General features: G+C 41.6%; 1 protein-coding gene and 1 non-coding gene across 2 annotated transcripts in view; one reads left to right on the top strand and one right to left on the bottom strand.

Annotated features, from left to right (window-relative positions):
- The window catches only part of GALNT14 (polypeptide N-acetylgalactosaminyltransferase 14), a 216,842-nt gene that overhangs the window by 172,436 nt on the left and 28,821 nt on the right, over positions 1-15,585 (bottom strand). The gene's annotated exons all lie outside the window — the stretch shown is intronic.
- TRNAW-CCA (transfer RNA tryptophan (anticodon CCA)) lies at positions 4,882-4,953 on the top strand. The gene has a single exon. It is a non-coding gene; the product is annotated as a tRNA-Trp (tRNA).

Raw genomic sequence — 15,585 nt, 5'->3', positions numbered from 1 at the left:
TCTAATAGTGAAGAATTCACCTGCAGTGCAGAAGACAGAAGAGATGTGGATTGACCCCTGGGTCAGGAAGATCCTCTGGAGGAGGAAATGGCAGCCCACTCCAGTATTCTTGCCTGGAGAATTCCACGGACAGAGGAGCCTGGCGGGTTACAGTTCATGGGGTCGCAGAGTCATACACGACTGAAGAGACTTAGCATGAACACATGCAGGTCCCTCAAGAAGCCCTCCAGTCTATGGCTGGGCTGGGTGAAGGTCCCCTCTACTGAGACTCCAGAAGCACCCTACTCTTACCTTCTAGCCAAACAATGACAATAACATTAGGTATCTAAAGATCTAAGATACCTGAGCCTGAGTATTTAAGGCTCTAAGCTCTCTGGGTCTGGGGCTGTGTCTTACCACCTGTATTTCCTTCTCTAGCAGTGTGCTAGACACAGGTGGGTGCTGAGTAAATGCTTTGCTATGGCCTAACAGTGGAGGCAGCAGAGAATTCAACCTGCCTGGACTAAGCCTCAGTTCTGCCTGAACCATGGAGCCCGAGGCAGTCACTTCATCTTTAAGGGATTTCCGCCTCTACTGTGAAGCTAGATATTTTAATATACACCTCACAGGTTCCGTGAGGATAGAATTAAATAATGTATGTTCATGAACTGGCAAGCGTTTTACAAGGTAAGTCATTAATAGTGATTCATACTAAAGACTGTAAAGATTGGAGTCCCTCACCCCAAAATATTTTCACTTTTAAACAGACCCTCTGACCTTCCTTCCCTTTTGCATGGAGGGCAATGTTTCCATCTTCATCAATGGTGGTATTTCCAGCATGGATGAAATACCATGAATTGTATTTTTTTTGACTGAAGGAGATCCCCAGATCTTAAATACAGACATAGACCAGAGGTCAGCAAGCTATGGTCCACTGCCCAAATCTGACCCACCACCTATTTTTGTATGAAAGATGAGCTAAGAACAGTTTTTACATTTTTAAACAGTTGGAAAAACAAGTCAAAAGATGAGTATTTTGTGACACACGAAAGTTATATGAAATTCAAATTAATGTCCATAAATAAAGATTTATTGAAACACATCCATGCTCTCTTGTTTACATATTATCTGCGGCTGCCTTCAAGCTACACCAGCAGAGCAGAGTAGCTGCAACAGAGACCATATGGCCTGTAAAGCCAAATTATTTACTAACTGTTCTTCAATGGAAAAGTCTGCCAACTTCCAATATAGACTTCTTTCTACTTCAGTTCAGTTCAATCGCTCAGTCATGTCCGACTCTTTGCGACCCCATGAATAGCAGCACGCCAGGCCTCCCTGTCCATCACCAGCTCCCGGAGCTCACCCAGACTCACGTCCATCGAGTCAGCGATGCCATCCAGCCATCTCATCCTCTGTCGTCCCCTTCTCCTCTTGCCCCCAATCCCTCCCAGCATCAGAGTCTTTTCGAATGAGTCAACTCTTCGCATGAGGTGGCCAAAGTACTGGAGTTTCAGCTTTAGCATCATTCCTTCCAAAGAAATCCCAGGGCTGATCTCCTTCAGAATGGACTACCCCAAGGCTACTCCAGAAAAAGATCTAGAATGAGTCTCGATTTGACTCTGGGAATTCTACTTTAATAGAGGTATGGGCAAAATGGATCACATTCAGGTAGTCAACCGGGAATGTCCAGGGACTCAGACACATGTCACAGGAAGAATGGCTAGAGACATAATTAAAGGGGAGCTTCAATTATCCAAAACACTATTAGGAAGAAGGAAGATAAGGATCTTTCTCCGTGGCTGTAAGAAGTAAATGAGAGACTGAAGACCCATTTCAGCTCAACCTAAAGAAGCATCCTGGCTATCAGTGCTGCCTCAAGCAATGAGTTCCCCATCACTACATATTCTCCAAGTAGTGAATATACAATGTTGTGAATATAAAATGCAGTGATCAGTGACCAGCATCTGTTCATCTTTTAGAAGACTGCTCGTCTTACAGAGGCTTCCTTAACTACACCACAAGCATCCACAGGGTAGAATATTCCCAGAGGCCATGTTTGTACAGCTGAGAAGGCCATGCTACTTCTAGAAGCAGTGCCTGGGAACTCCGGGCTGCACATCCTGAGCAGGAACCAAAGACATGGTATGTTGATTCCCACACACCAGGCCTCTGTCTCTCCTCTTTAGGAGGAAGATAACGCGAATCTATCATACCACACTGCTGCAAAGAATAATGAATAGCAGCGTTAACAAATGACAAGTGCTACATTTCTTATTATTATCTATCATGTATACATCACTTTATTTCTGTAGCATCCAGCAGGTGTTGAATGCAAATGGACTGAAAAACCCTTTTGCAGACTTGCAACCTCTTGTAAAGAAAAACAGCCAGGAGCATAACAGTAAGGCTGCCAGGTTATTCCAAGACCTACGCTGAGCAGGACTTGAGAAGTCCCTCCCGAGCATGTTGATGGGATGGAAGCCCACTGAATTCAGGTCAGTCACATTTGTTTATGGTGCAATAAGATCTACCCTGGCTGCAAGCTTTAACCTGGTCCCTTCAGAGACCAAAGCTATCTGTGAAAGTGGCCGTGGGCAACACGTGGCCAGAAGCACTTGATCACTCTCTTTGCAATAGGATGTCCTTGAGCTTCCCTTGATTCATTTTTATTGCACATGCCAGACTTTACCACTCCCCAGATATCTCTCAGCTTCTTCTCTGCTCTCTCCATTTTGCTTATGGAGAATGGAGGTTTATGATTAAGTAATTTTCCCATAGAACACAAGGCTGGTCTTGAGACTGGAAGGCACAGGCTGCCTCTGGTCCAGCAATGATGTCCCCATAGAGACACTAGGCAATGTGCTGGTGAGGGGCAAAGACTGGAGTAGAGGCAAGTGGGCTCTGGTTCCACTGCTGCCCCAATAACATGGGACCCCACGTGGGTCATTTCTCCTCTCTGCCCTTAGTAGCTCATCTGTCCAAGGAACGGATTGGGCCAGAAGTCAGGTTAGAGGCACGGGGGAGGAGTATCAAGATCAAAATGAGAAACAGAGTCGGACACTGATACAAAAGAACCACCAGGCAAATGTCAAGTCTTGCGTGGAATCAATGAACATATTCTGGCTGAGTCACTGAGAGTACAAATAATGTGCTGAACTAAAGAGGGATGAACAGCAGAACAGTCATGGATGGGGAGGGAGGTAGGGGGGGAGCAGTTCAAGAGAGAGGGGACATGTATGCCTATGGCCAAGTCATGTTGACATATGGCAAAACCCATCACAATAATGTAAAGTATTTATCCTCCAATTTAAATAAATTTTTTTAACTCAAATAAAAAGTATTTGAAAATAAGTTTAATTATATTATTATAAATCAAGCTGCCATAAAATGTTTGAATAAACCAAGAAAACTACAAAAGAAAAAAGAACAATCATGGAAACAACTGGGAGTGGAAAAAGAAAGGTGGCAAAACCAGAGATGACTGCATCGTGGCAGACATCTGTCACTGCAACAGCTTAATGTCATCAACACGAAACAAGGTAGGGTAACCACTCGGATCCCACCCAGAACTCAGTGTCCTTGTTCCAGGTGTGCTAACAAAGATGCCTCAGCTTGGACAACAGAGCAGGCTGAGTATCTGCCTCAGCACGGGCCCTGCATTAAGATACTCCTTCCCTGTGTGCGTGCTCAGTGGCTTCAGCCATGTCCGACTCTTTGTGACCCCATGGATTGTAGCCCATCTGGCTCCTCTGTCCATGGGGATTCTCCAGGCAAGAACACTGGAATGGGTTGTCCTGCCCTCCTCCAGGGGATCTTCCCAACCCAGGGATTGAACCCGCATATCCTACCTCTCCTGCATTGGCAGGCGGGTTCTTTACCATGAGCACCACCTGAGAAGCCCACTCCTTTCCTACCTAGGCTAACTGAATACAGGGTAAATCATCCTAAAAAAAAAAAAGTGCATATGCCAAAGTCCCCACTTCCATTTATACGAAAATGGTTTCTGCCTCAACTTCCTATGTTTTACCTTTCACCAAGATGTTCTTTGGTCCTGAGAAGGTCAACCTGCCAGCTCATCAGGACAAGCAATGATTACATCAGGTCACTGAAAATTTTTACAGCTCTTGACCCTCCATAGAGGGAATGCAAGCTAGCTAAAAAGAGAGGAAATTTTATTTCTGAGACTAGCTATTTAATATCCTAAGCTTTCCCAGGTTATCTCCCATAGTATTTATGGAATATTTTCAGCATGGCAACTCCTTTATCTAAAACAAGTTCCCAAAGTAGCTGACACTTATGACCTAGAAAAAGTCCCTCTTCCTTTCTGTGCCTAGTTAAATGTGAGGGATGGGACCTGTATTCCTTCTCTATGGCTGCCGTAACAAATTGCCATAAATTAGTGGCTTAAAACAATGTTTAATTTATTCTCCTTCAGTTCTCCAGGTTAGAAAGCTAACACAAGTCAGTGAGCTAAAATCAAGGTGTCTGCAATGGTATGGTCCCTCCAGAGCCCCTAGGGGAGAATGGGTTCCCTTCTCTTCTCCAGCTTACAGAGACCTCCTGTATTTCTTGACTTTGACTTCTATCTCAGCTGTCCCCAACCTTTTTGACACCAGGGACCGATTTTGTAGAAGACGATTTTTCCACGGACTGGGGGTGGGGTGAGGGGTGGTTTCAGGATGATTCAAGGGCATTACATTTATTGCACACTTTCTTTCTAACCTAATGCCACTGCTGATCTGACAGGAGGTACTGGTCTGCGGCCTGGAGGTTGGGGACCCCTGCTAAAGCTAGGCACACTGGATTAGTCCTTCTCACACCATCACTCTGACCTCTCCTGCCTCCTTCTTCCCCTTTAAGGACTCTTGTATTGATATTTACATTGGACTCACCTAGATAGCTTCCCTGGTAGCTCAGACGGTAAAGCGTCTGCCTCCAATGCAGGAGACCCAGGTTCGATCCCTGGGTCGGGAAGATCCCCTGGAGAAGGAAATGGCAACCCACTCCAGTATTCTTGCCTGGAAAATCCCATGGACTAAGGATTTTGGTAGGCTACAGTCCATGGCGTCGCAGAGTTGGACACGACTGAGCAACTTCACTTTCACTTTCACCTAGATAACCCAGGATAATCTCCTTATTTTAAGGTCAACTGATCAGCAATTTAACTCCCCTTTGTAACCTAATATACATATTAGTATGTAACCTAACATACTCACAGCTTCTAGGAATCAAGACATCTTTGGATTTCAGTCCTCTGTCTGGCTGTGTCCCACTGAAAGTTCATTCCTAAAACCATACTCCTCTTTTCTTGCTGTTAGACTCCACACCATCAAGTTAGTTCTGGGTCTAGATCAAGGAGAAGCAGTCAGGATCCTCTAGCTGGGGAAGGATTGGGGAGAGTCCCACGGTGCAGTGTGAGTATTAAGTGGTGTGCGAGGTGCCTATCACCATTATGGAAGCTTCTCCCCATCCTCTTGAGTCAAATCCAACAAAAGGGAAAACATGTTTTCCTTGTGCCCTAAAAATGTCAAGACATTGCTTCGGGCACAAGGAAGGAGAAGAGAACTAAAGATTACCTGAAAGTCTTTGAGGTAGGGTGGACATTTGTTATATTTCAGTGGACATTTGTTACAGTTTGGCCTCATGCCAAAATTTATTATACTTTGGCATCTATTTGTCACCTCTCAATGTCTTTTGGGGACAATTCCTCTCCGCACACTTAGACCACATGTTTGCTCCATCCTCCGTTGTCTACTCCAAGGGCAGAGAACTAACTGCTCCCATGAGTAATTATTGAGCACCTGGGATGAGTTCTTGGCATCAGAGATACAGGAGTAGACAAGCCAGATGAGGACTCTTCAGTCACAGAACTAAAAAATAAACAAACGAACAGCAACAACAATCCAGAAAGATCTTTCTGAGAGTGTTATGGGCTATGAGAAAATAAAATAGGGTTTTTGTTACAGAGCGAGACCAAGGGTATTACCTGGACTTTGAGTTTATCTTCGCTTAATTCTTGTTTCCTGTAGTCCACGTGCAAGTGCCCTAACACAAGGGGCATTCATCCTCCAGTACTAAGCCTCCTTCATTCTGTCCACAGAGACACACTGTACTGACCCAGCCATGGGGAAGAGGGAGATAGGAAAGAACCCAGAACTGGCAGGTTCCAGCTCAGAACCTCAAGGCTTTTGTTCTAGCTCAGCACTGACTAGCCGAGTGCCTTCCATGATGACCAGTGAATTCAATGATCCATTCCACGCCTGCCAGTTTACATCCTAGGCTGTCTTATGGTCAAGACTGCTATTAGTCATTATTGCACATCTCTATTAAAAACCTGCAAAACAAGCATCTAACACTTGATCCACATCCATACCAAACTGTCAAGGGAGATGCAAACCGCACACTCAGCAAATGCACTGCATTCTGCAAACAAACCCTCCAGTGCCTTGTAAAAGTCAGTCATTCGAGATGATGCTGACGTTACCTGAATAACAGTGGACTCAGAGACGCTCTGCCTCTATCTTCAAGACTTATTAAGGGGGAAATGTTTAGGCAAATTACATCTTGTTGGAGTAGAAGCAGATGTAACTGTTCTGTAGGTAGGGGATAAGAGGATGTGCATTTTGTGATATAAATCTATCAGTGAATATGTCATAATCCTATTAGTATAATAATCCCTTTTAAAATGAATGCATTTACATGTTGGGGGAAAAAAGGCACACAATGAAAAGTTTCCCTCCACCCCTGTCCACCCTTAGTTCACATCAGCACCCCTAAATGCAAACCACTGTTAGTCTGTTACATATCCTCCCAGAATTTTCCATGCATATAGAAGCAAATGTAAATACATATCAAGTTATATCAGATTTTTCTTCTACAGCTTCTAGGTTTAAATCTTGGTTAGAAAAGCCTTCTCTGTGTTTTCTTTTAACATCTTTATAGTTTTGTTTTTACATTTAAATCTTATTTTTGTTTTGAATTTTATCCTGGCATATCTATGGTGTTCCAATTTTATTCTTCTCCCATAGGGATCTCTTTAAACTTTTAAACTTTTCTCCAGTGACTTGATATGCTACCTTTATCAAATACTGAATAATCACATGTATTTGAGTCTATTTCTAAACTATCCATTCTGTTTCACTATTTGTGCATGTGCCTACAACGCTGTTTCAATGAATGAGTGCAAGTGTGCAGTGCACGCTCGGTTGTGTCCAACTCTTTGAGACTCGCCAGGCTGTAGTCCGCCAGGCTCCTCGGTCCATGGGATCTTCCAGTCAAGAATACTGGAGTGGGTTGCCATTTCCTCTTTCAGGGGATATTCCTGACCCAGGGATCAAAACTGCATCTCCTGAGTCTCCTGCATTGGCAGGCAGATTCTTTACGACTGAGCCACCAGGGAAGTCCCTCAATAAATGAGGCATTATGTTAATTCTAATATCTGGTAGAGAGAGTCTTCCCAAACGGTTTTTCTTTTTCAGAATTTTCCTGACTATTCTTATTCATTTTTTATGTGAATTTTAAAATAAACTCACCTATTTTTTTAAAAAAAGGGATCTACTGGTACTTTTATTTAGATTGTATTAAATTTATAAGGAGAATGACATCTATTGTTTTTCTATCAGTGAACATGAGCTATCTCTCCATTTGCTCAAGGTTCCTTTTGTAACCTTCTGTAATATTTTAAAAGTCTTTTTATATACCCTATATATCTTCTTGCCAAGTTTTATTACCATTTTATGTTTTTTGTTGTTATTATAACTGAGGGCTTTTCCAAAGTACATTCTGTTTGACGTCTGTATATATGCAAGGTATTGATTTCTGTTTACTAATTTTTGTACCTTGCCATCTCATGGGATTCTTTTACTGTCTGAAATAGTTTTACAGTGATTTCTTACATGTTCTCCAGTCATGCAGCCACAGGATCTCACATAGTGACTATTGGCTCCTCCCCATTTCTCTCTTCTACTTGTTTTCTCTTATCTAGTTGCATAGGAAGGTATCACCAGCTCAGTGATGAATAACAGTACTAATAGTAGAGATCCTTGTTCTTTTCTTTACTAAGAATTCCTGTAGCATTTCCCCATTAAGAATGAGGCTGGCATTTAGTCTGAAATAAATGTATTTTTAGCATGTTAAGAAAGTACCCAGCTGTTCCTGTTTTCTTATATATATGTATTTTTAATAAAACATGATGAATGAACTTTCTCCAAGGCCTTTCAACATCTGTGAAGATAACCATATCTTTTTTATTGGAATATAATGCTTTACAAAGTTGTGTTAGTTTCTGCCGTACAATGTGAATCAGCTATATGTATACATATCACCCCTCCCTCTTCAGCCTTCCTCCCACCACCCCCACCCCATCTAGGTCATCACAGAGCACAGAGCTGAGCTCCCTAAGCTATACAGCAGCTTCCCACCAGCCATCTATTTTACACATGGTAATGTATATATGGAAGGAAAGTTATGACCAACCTAGATAGCATATTCAAAAGCAGAGAGGTTACTTTGCCAATGAAGGTCCGTCTGGTCAAGGCTATGGTTTTTCCAGTAGTCATGTATGGATGTGATAGTTGGACTGTGAAGAAAGCTGAGCGCCAAAGAATTGATGCTTTTGAACTGTGGTGCTGGAGAAGACTCTTGAGAGTCCCTTGGACTGCAAGGAGGTTCAACCAGTCCATTCTAAAGGAGATCAGTCCTGGGTGGTCTGTGGAAGGAATGATGCTAAAGCTGAAACTCCAATATTTTGGCAACCTCATGCGAAGAGTTGACTCATTGGAAAAAACTCTGATGCTGGGAGGGATTAGGGGCAGGAGGAGAAGGGGATGACAGAGGATGAGATGGCTAGATGGCATCACCGACTCGATGACCTGAGTCTGAGTGAACTCCGGGAGTTGGTAATGGACAGGGAGGCCTGGCGTGCTGCAATTCATGGGGTCGCAAAGAGTCAGACACGACTGAGCGACTGAACTGAACTGAACTGAATGTATATATGTATGTCAGTGCTACTCTCTCAAGATAACCATATCATTTTTCTGCTAATGTTCACTCATGTAAAACTATATCTTCATTCCAAGACTAAAACTCTCTTGATTATGATTTATTAGTCTTCAACTGTATTGCTGAAATTGCTTTGCCATTTTCCCCAGGATTTTTGAATTGATATCATAAGTGGGATTAGTCTTTGTCTTTCTACTTGTGCCTTCTTTGTTAGATTTTGGTAACTATTTATCTTGCTTGCTTATGCTCTGGGATGTACTGGAATTGCCTGTTTATTCAAGGTTTGATAAAATTTCCTCTGTAAAACCATCTGCATTGTTTTTTTCTTTGGGGTGGAGTATCCCCATTTGAAAAGGAATTTTTGTTTGTTTTTTGTGTTCTGCCTTAGACATTTTGGATTCTTTTCTGAGGTCAGTTTAGTGAATTTTATTTTCTTGGAAAATAATACAGTACATTCAGACTTTCAGATACATCTACATAAATCTGAGCAAAGTAGCATTTGTGGTTCCTTTAACTTCCTTTTTTTGTCACTATTTCCCACATATCATTTTTATTTGATATCTCTGCACTTGCTCCCACAAACTAGCAATTTATCCATTTCATGGTTTTTTCCCCAAAACCAGGTATGAAATTTATTCCAACTGCTTTGTTTTCTAACTCCTTAATTTTTACTTTTAACTACTTCTTCCTTCTGCTTTCCCTCTACTATAATCTTTTTATTCTGTTATAACTCCTTGACTTAGATGACTTTATTCATGTGTTTTCATTCTTTTGTGTAAATATTTAAAGTCATTATTTTCCCTCTGAGTTCTGCTTTAGCTTTATCACATCTGTCCTGATTTTAGTGTTTATATCAGTTGCTGTTTTCCAGAAAATCTGAAATTTCAGTTTCTATTTTTCTCTTTGAGCCATACATTGAAGGGGTCTTTTTGTTCTGATTTGATTTTACTTTTAATGGAATGGCCTTTTGATTTTCTGAGTTAGTATTATTTTCTAGCTTAATGCTGCTTAATCAGAAAATACTGTGTGCATTTTTTCTTCAATTTGGGGGATTTATTGAGGTTAACTTTGCCTGCTAATACATGGTCAATATCTGTGAGTGTTTCATGGGCCCTTGAAAGGTGCATTGTCTTCACTTAATCTACTGGGTTTGCTATTTATCAATCAGATCTGCTTTATTACTTATGTTAATTAGGTCTTCAATATTGATTTTTATTCTTGTCCAGCTATCTGGAGACTAAAACATGCAAATTAAAGTGATCTGTTACTAGTGTGCTTTGGTCTATTTCTTGCATCTCCTGACATTTCTTTTTTCTCAGTATTGCTGGGTTTTTTTCATTGTGAAATGTACAATTTAGCATAATGAAATTCCTTTATTTCATTTAATGCATTTTAACTTGGGCTTCCCTGATGGCTCAGGAGGTAAAGAATCTGCCTGCAATGCAGGAGACCCTGGTTCGATTCCTGGGTCGGGAAGATCCCCTGGAGAAGAGATAGGTTACTCACTCCAGTATTCTTGGGCTTCCCTGGTGGCTCAGATGGTAAAGAATCTGCCTTCAATGTGGGAGACCTGGGTATGATCCCTGGGTTGGGAAGATCCCCGGAGGAGGGCCTGGCAACCCTTTCCAGTATCTTGCCTGGAGAATTCCACGGACAGAGGAGCCTGGCAGGCTACAGTCCATGGGGTCACAAAGAGTCGGACACAACTGAGCAACTAAGCACAGCACACACTACTTTTTCTGATGCAAGCCTGTGATTATTACTTTAGTTTTATGCTTACTTTTTATTAACCACTTTAAGCATTTTCCTGGTGCTCCTTTATGCATTCTTCCTGTAGTTTCAGCCTTTCTATATCACTTTCCTTAGGGATGTCACTCTAAACAACACAGAATTGGGTTGTGATTTGTTATCCTATCTGAAAATCTTTTTTTAAATGTGAGTTAAATTCATTTATATTTAGCAATATGACAAATGGGTTTGTTCCTCATTCTCATTTTATATCATGTTTCTTGGCTTCTTGGCATTATTTTTAGTCTTTCTGTGACTGTTTATCCTGTAGGATTCTTCTGGGAAGGTTCATGTTTTTATTCTAGTGGTTACATTTCATAACTACAACATTATATAATAATCTTAATCTATGTCTTTAGATGTGATTTATGAGTCCTATAGTACAAGCAAAGATAAAATTGGTGTATTTCCTCCTTTCCCCTTCACTTCCCTTTCCACAGAGGCAGAATAGCAAAGACGTGGTTGGGGTGGGAAGAGAAAAAGATACAAATCCCTGGATGCCGGTTATAAAAATTCACTGAGATTTCACACAGTGGCAGCCGCACACAGGGCGGGAGATGACAAGCACGTTACAGAGCCCCTTGGCACCACGGACTCTGGCTAGGCTGTGTTTCTCTTCCATCACCCGATTTTAGTCAATAATATTATCTTTCGTAATGTTTACCATTTATTGTTAAATATAATTATGCTTATATTACTCCATTTGTCAGCTCTAAATTTTATTATTTGACTCCCTGCTAGTATTGAATGAGGCAGACAACTAACTTTTACCCCTTCCCCTTCCAGTATTTTTTGGCTGTATTATTTCTGCATTATCAGGACACAGAACATTTACATTCTCCTCTGTCGCTCTAATCCTTATATTTGTTTTTGCTTTAGTATAGATTGACAGTTGGAACTACTCATTGTTCACCCTCTGTCTTCTCTTTGTTGGCTGAAGTTCATCCTCTACTAGTTTGCTCAGGAAGCGCTCACGGGAACAATATTCCCTGAGTTATCACATGCTCAAAACTGTCTTTATACATAAAAGACAGCTAGGATGGATGTAAATTTTGGCTCATATCCTTTTCCCTTGCTTATCTTGTACACGTTTCACTGACTTCCAGGAGTTTAATGCTTCTGCAGAGGAAACTGGGGGCAACCTGCTATTTTTCTCCTCCTAAGTGACTTGATTTCTTTGCCCAGATTCTCTATGAATTCCTTTTTCCTATCTTTTTTCCCTTGTCCTTCATTCCTTTCTACCTTTCTTTTCTTTTATTTCTTCCTTTGTTCTCTCCTTCCTTCTTTGCAACTGTGTTTTTCATGGTCCTTTCGTTAATTTTGAAGTAATCTCAAACCTTGAGCATTCCTGGTGGCTCAGATAGTGAAGAATCTGCCTGCAATGCAGGAGACCCAGGCTCCTGGGGGGTCAGGAAGATCCCCTGGAGATGGGAATGGCTGCCCACTCCAGTATTCTTTCCTAGAGAATTCCATGGACAGAGGAGTCTGGCAAGCTATAGTCCATGGGATCACAAAGACACAACTGAGTGACTGACACTTTCACTTTTCACTTTTTCAAACATTAAAAAAAAAAAAAGCTACAAGAACAATACAAACTGTTATACCCTCTCCACACAAATTATCTAAATGAGAATATTTTACTGTAATTTTCCCATCTGTGGAGAGAGATTTTTCTTTTGACATGGTGTTTATCACCTCTAAATACATGTATGCATCCCCAAAATAAGGATCCTTCTCCTAAGTATAACCACCATACAAACCCTTCCAGTAAAAAATTCAACACTGATATGGTACAGCCTGATCCACAGGCCCGATCAAATTTCTCCAGCTGTCCTAACAAAGTCTCCTTTCCCTTCCCAGTCTAGGATTCTATCCATCAACATGTATTCCACTTAATTGTCAAGTCTTATCAGTTTCCTCCAATCTGGAACAATCCCTCAGTCTTTCTTTGTTTCTCAAGTCCTTCAAAGCTTCAGTTTCAGGCCTTTCATTCTGAAGGGCGACGGTACATTCAGTGCTTCCCCATGACCAAAGACCATGCACTCTTGGCAGGAATACAAGAGAAATGATGCCGTGTTCTCAGCGCATCACATCCAGGGTGCCCTAGGTCAACCCACTCCACCACTAGAAATGCTAACTTTGATCATCTGGCCTAGGCAGTGTCTGCCAGGTTTTGCCACTGACAATTTACCATGATTCCTCTGTATTTGATTACAACTTGGGGGGAAGCTATTCCAGTTTGCCAGAAACACTGAGTCTTACGAAATCTCCATCCACAAGACTTAGCATTCATTGACAACTCCTGCCTGTTTAAACTATCATTATGATAGCTGTCAAGTGATGAATATCTATTTCCATCATTCCTTCTGTTTCTCAGTTGGCATTCTGCTATAAGGAAAACTTTTCCCCTCCCCCCCCACTTATCTCTTTATCTGTATATTGACTGATTCATCCATCCATCCATTCATTCATCTATTCATTCATTTATCACATGGATTCCTATTTTACACAATAGGTTGTAATCTGATAATCATTATTTACTTTGATGCTCATACTGTCCTCAATTTGGCCCGTAGATACTCCAAACTGGTTTCTGTGTCCTTCTGACATGTTACAATCTTTTCCAGACTTTCTGCAAAACAATATTTCAGGTTCATTTTACACTTTCTCTGCCCCATCTCTTAAATCAGCCATTTCTCTGAGGAGCTCCAGTAATTCCTAGAGGAAAATAGTACTTAGAGACCAGGATCTGAGTATTCAGCGTGCATTCACTGCTGCTGCAGTTCTACTGCCTCCAGACCATCTCAGAAGAATGAGTTAGGAAATATATGTATGTATGTACACACATTGGAGAAGGCGTGGCACCCCACTCCAGTACTCTTGCCTGGAAAATCCCATGGACGGAGGACCCTGGTGGGCCGCAGTCCATGGGCTCGCTAAGAGTCAGACACGACTGAGCGACTGAGCGACTTCACTTCACTTTTCACTTTCATGCATTGGAGAAGGAAATGGCAACCCACTCCAGTGTTCTTGCCTGGAAAATCCCAGGGACGGGGGAGCCTGGTGGGCTGTCATCTCTGGGGTCGCACAGAGTCGGACACGACTAAAGTGACTTAGCAGCAGCAGCAGCAGCAGCACACACATATATACACATACACATGGATACTTCTAATTCCATCCCAGCACCCCAGGTTCTTTCTAGCCCTCCCTCATTACTTGTTTATAAATCTTCTCACAAACAGTGAAAAACCTGGATCCAATTAGCCTCTCTCTATATATTTACTTGCTCAGTAAATTAATTCATTTGCCCCATAACTAATCTCCCAATCATCCAGCCAGCTTCTGTGCCTGCCAGCTCCACACCTACTCTCTACTCTGCTGTGAAGGGGAAGAGAGGACACAGAAGAGAGGGGGAGGAGAGAAAGAAGGAAAGAAGGGACTGATCTCCTTTCTATAATGCCTATAACTTTCTAAGGCTATATCTTGGTATTAACTTTTCTGGGTAATTTTCCCCCAAAAGCCCAAGTTTGTGTTCTTTCAACATTTAGATGTTAAATCTTCTTGTATATCATGAAAGCTTTCTTAATCTATATTTTAAATATTTATTCAATTGTTTGTGTTTTCCTTCAGGAACTTAAATGATGCTTCTGTTGGATTTCCTACATGTCTTCTACATTTACCATTTTTTTTCCCGAATCTTTATGAGCACTTCCCTTATTTCAATTGCATTATTCACTGTCCTCATTTCTATTATCTGTGTTCTGCACTGAATTTTCTAGTGTCTATTTTCCCTTGAGGTCCTTCCAACTTGATCTTCATTTCTGAGATAGATTTGCCTTTTTTCTCCTATTTCCTCCTTGAGTTCTGACAGCTCGTGTTTCACCACCTCTTGCCATCTTGTCATCCGTTCCAGAATTCTTGTTTCTGCTTTGTAGTTTTCTTTCATAGAAATGATTGCTTCATTGGGTTCTTTAAATTCATGGTGAAATACTTCATTGCAATTATTTTCATCTCCTCCTTACATTTACCTGGGAATGTTCCTTATTTGGGGTACTTTTTATGGCTACTGTTGATATTTTTTCACTGTAAAATATTTGCTTCTATTCTACCAATACTCTCAATTTCTCATTTCTCTTTTACTACTTACTATTGTATGAGTGGACTTTCTCAGACCAGCTTTTTTGCAGGAAGTCCTTGAGGGACAGACAGAAGAACCAGGGTAACCCTTCACTATTATTTAAAAAAAAAAAAAAAAAAACAGCTCTTTGTGGGAAGGGGTAATGACTGGATGACTAGGAAGAGATGCAAGGAGATTTCTCAGGTGCTGAAAATGCCCTAGATCATGAACTGGGAGATGGTTACACAGTGTACACATGTATAAAATTTCGTCAAGCTAAAAAATAGTTACATGTTTTATTGCATATATGTTATATCTCAAAAAAAATGTAGGTAAGAAGGAAGGGAGGGAGGGAGAAATGATGTTTTTCTGCTGCACACAGACATTACTTTCTGCAAATAGGTCTTTCTGGAGGATCCTTTGTATCAACCCACCTCCTCTGCTTTTCTAAAGCAAAACAGAGGACCAAGAGGCACCGTCCTTCAGTTGGCTCATGCCAGTCCCTGCCCAATATTTGCAAATAAGGGACACAGCTGGGGCTCTTTGGGATGCCCTCGCACCTCCAGGACACATATCTTGCTGACACTCTCTGCCATCTGCTGCCCTGAGGCCCTCCCGCTGCTCTTCGACACCTCTTCATATCTGCCAGTGGCCTCTTCCGAAGCCAGCTGCCTGGGTAGCCCTTGCACATATTTCAGATT

The sequence above is a fragment of the Bubalus kerabau genome, chromosome 11 (genome assembly GCF_029407905.1).
Source record: "Bubalus kerabau isolate K-KA32 ecotype Philippines breed swamp buffalo chromosome 11, PCC_UOA_SB_1v2, whole genome shotgun sequence".
Classification (NCBI taxonomy): Eukaryota; Metazoa; Chordata; class Mammalia; order Artiodactyla; family Bovidae; genus Bubalus; species Bubalus kerabau.
This window is presented reverse-complemented; position numbering and strand designations above follow the sequence as displayed.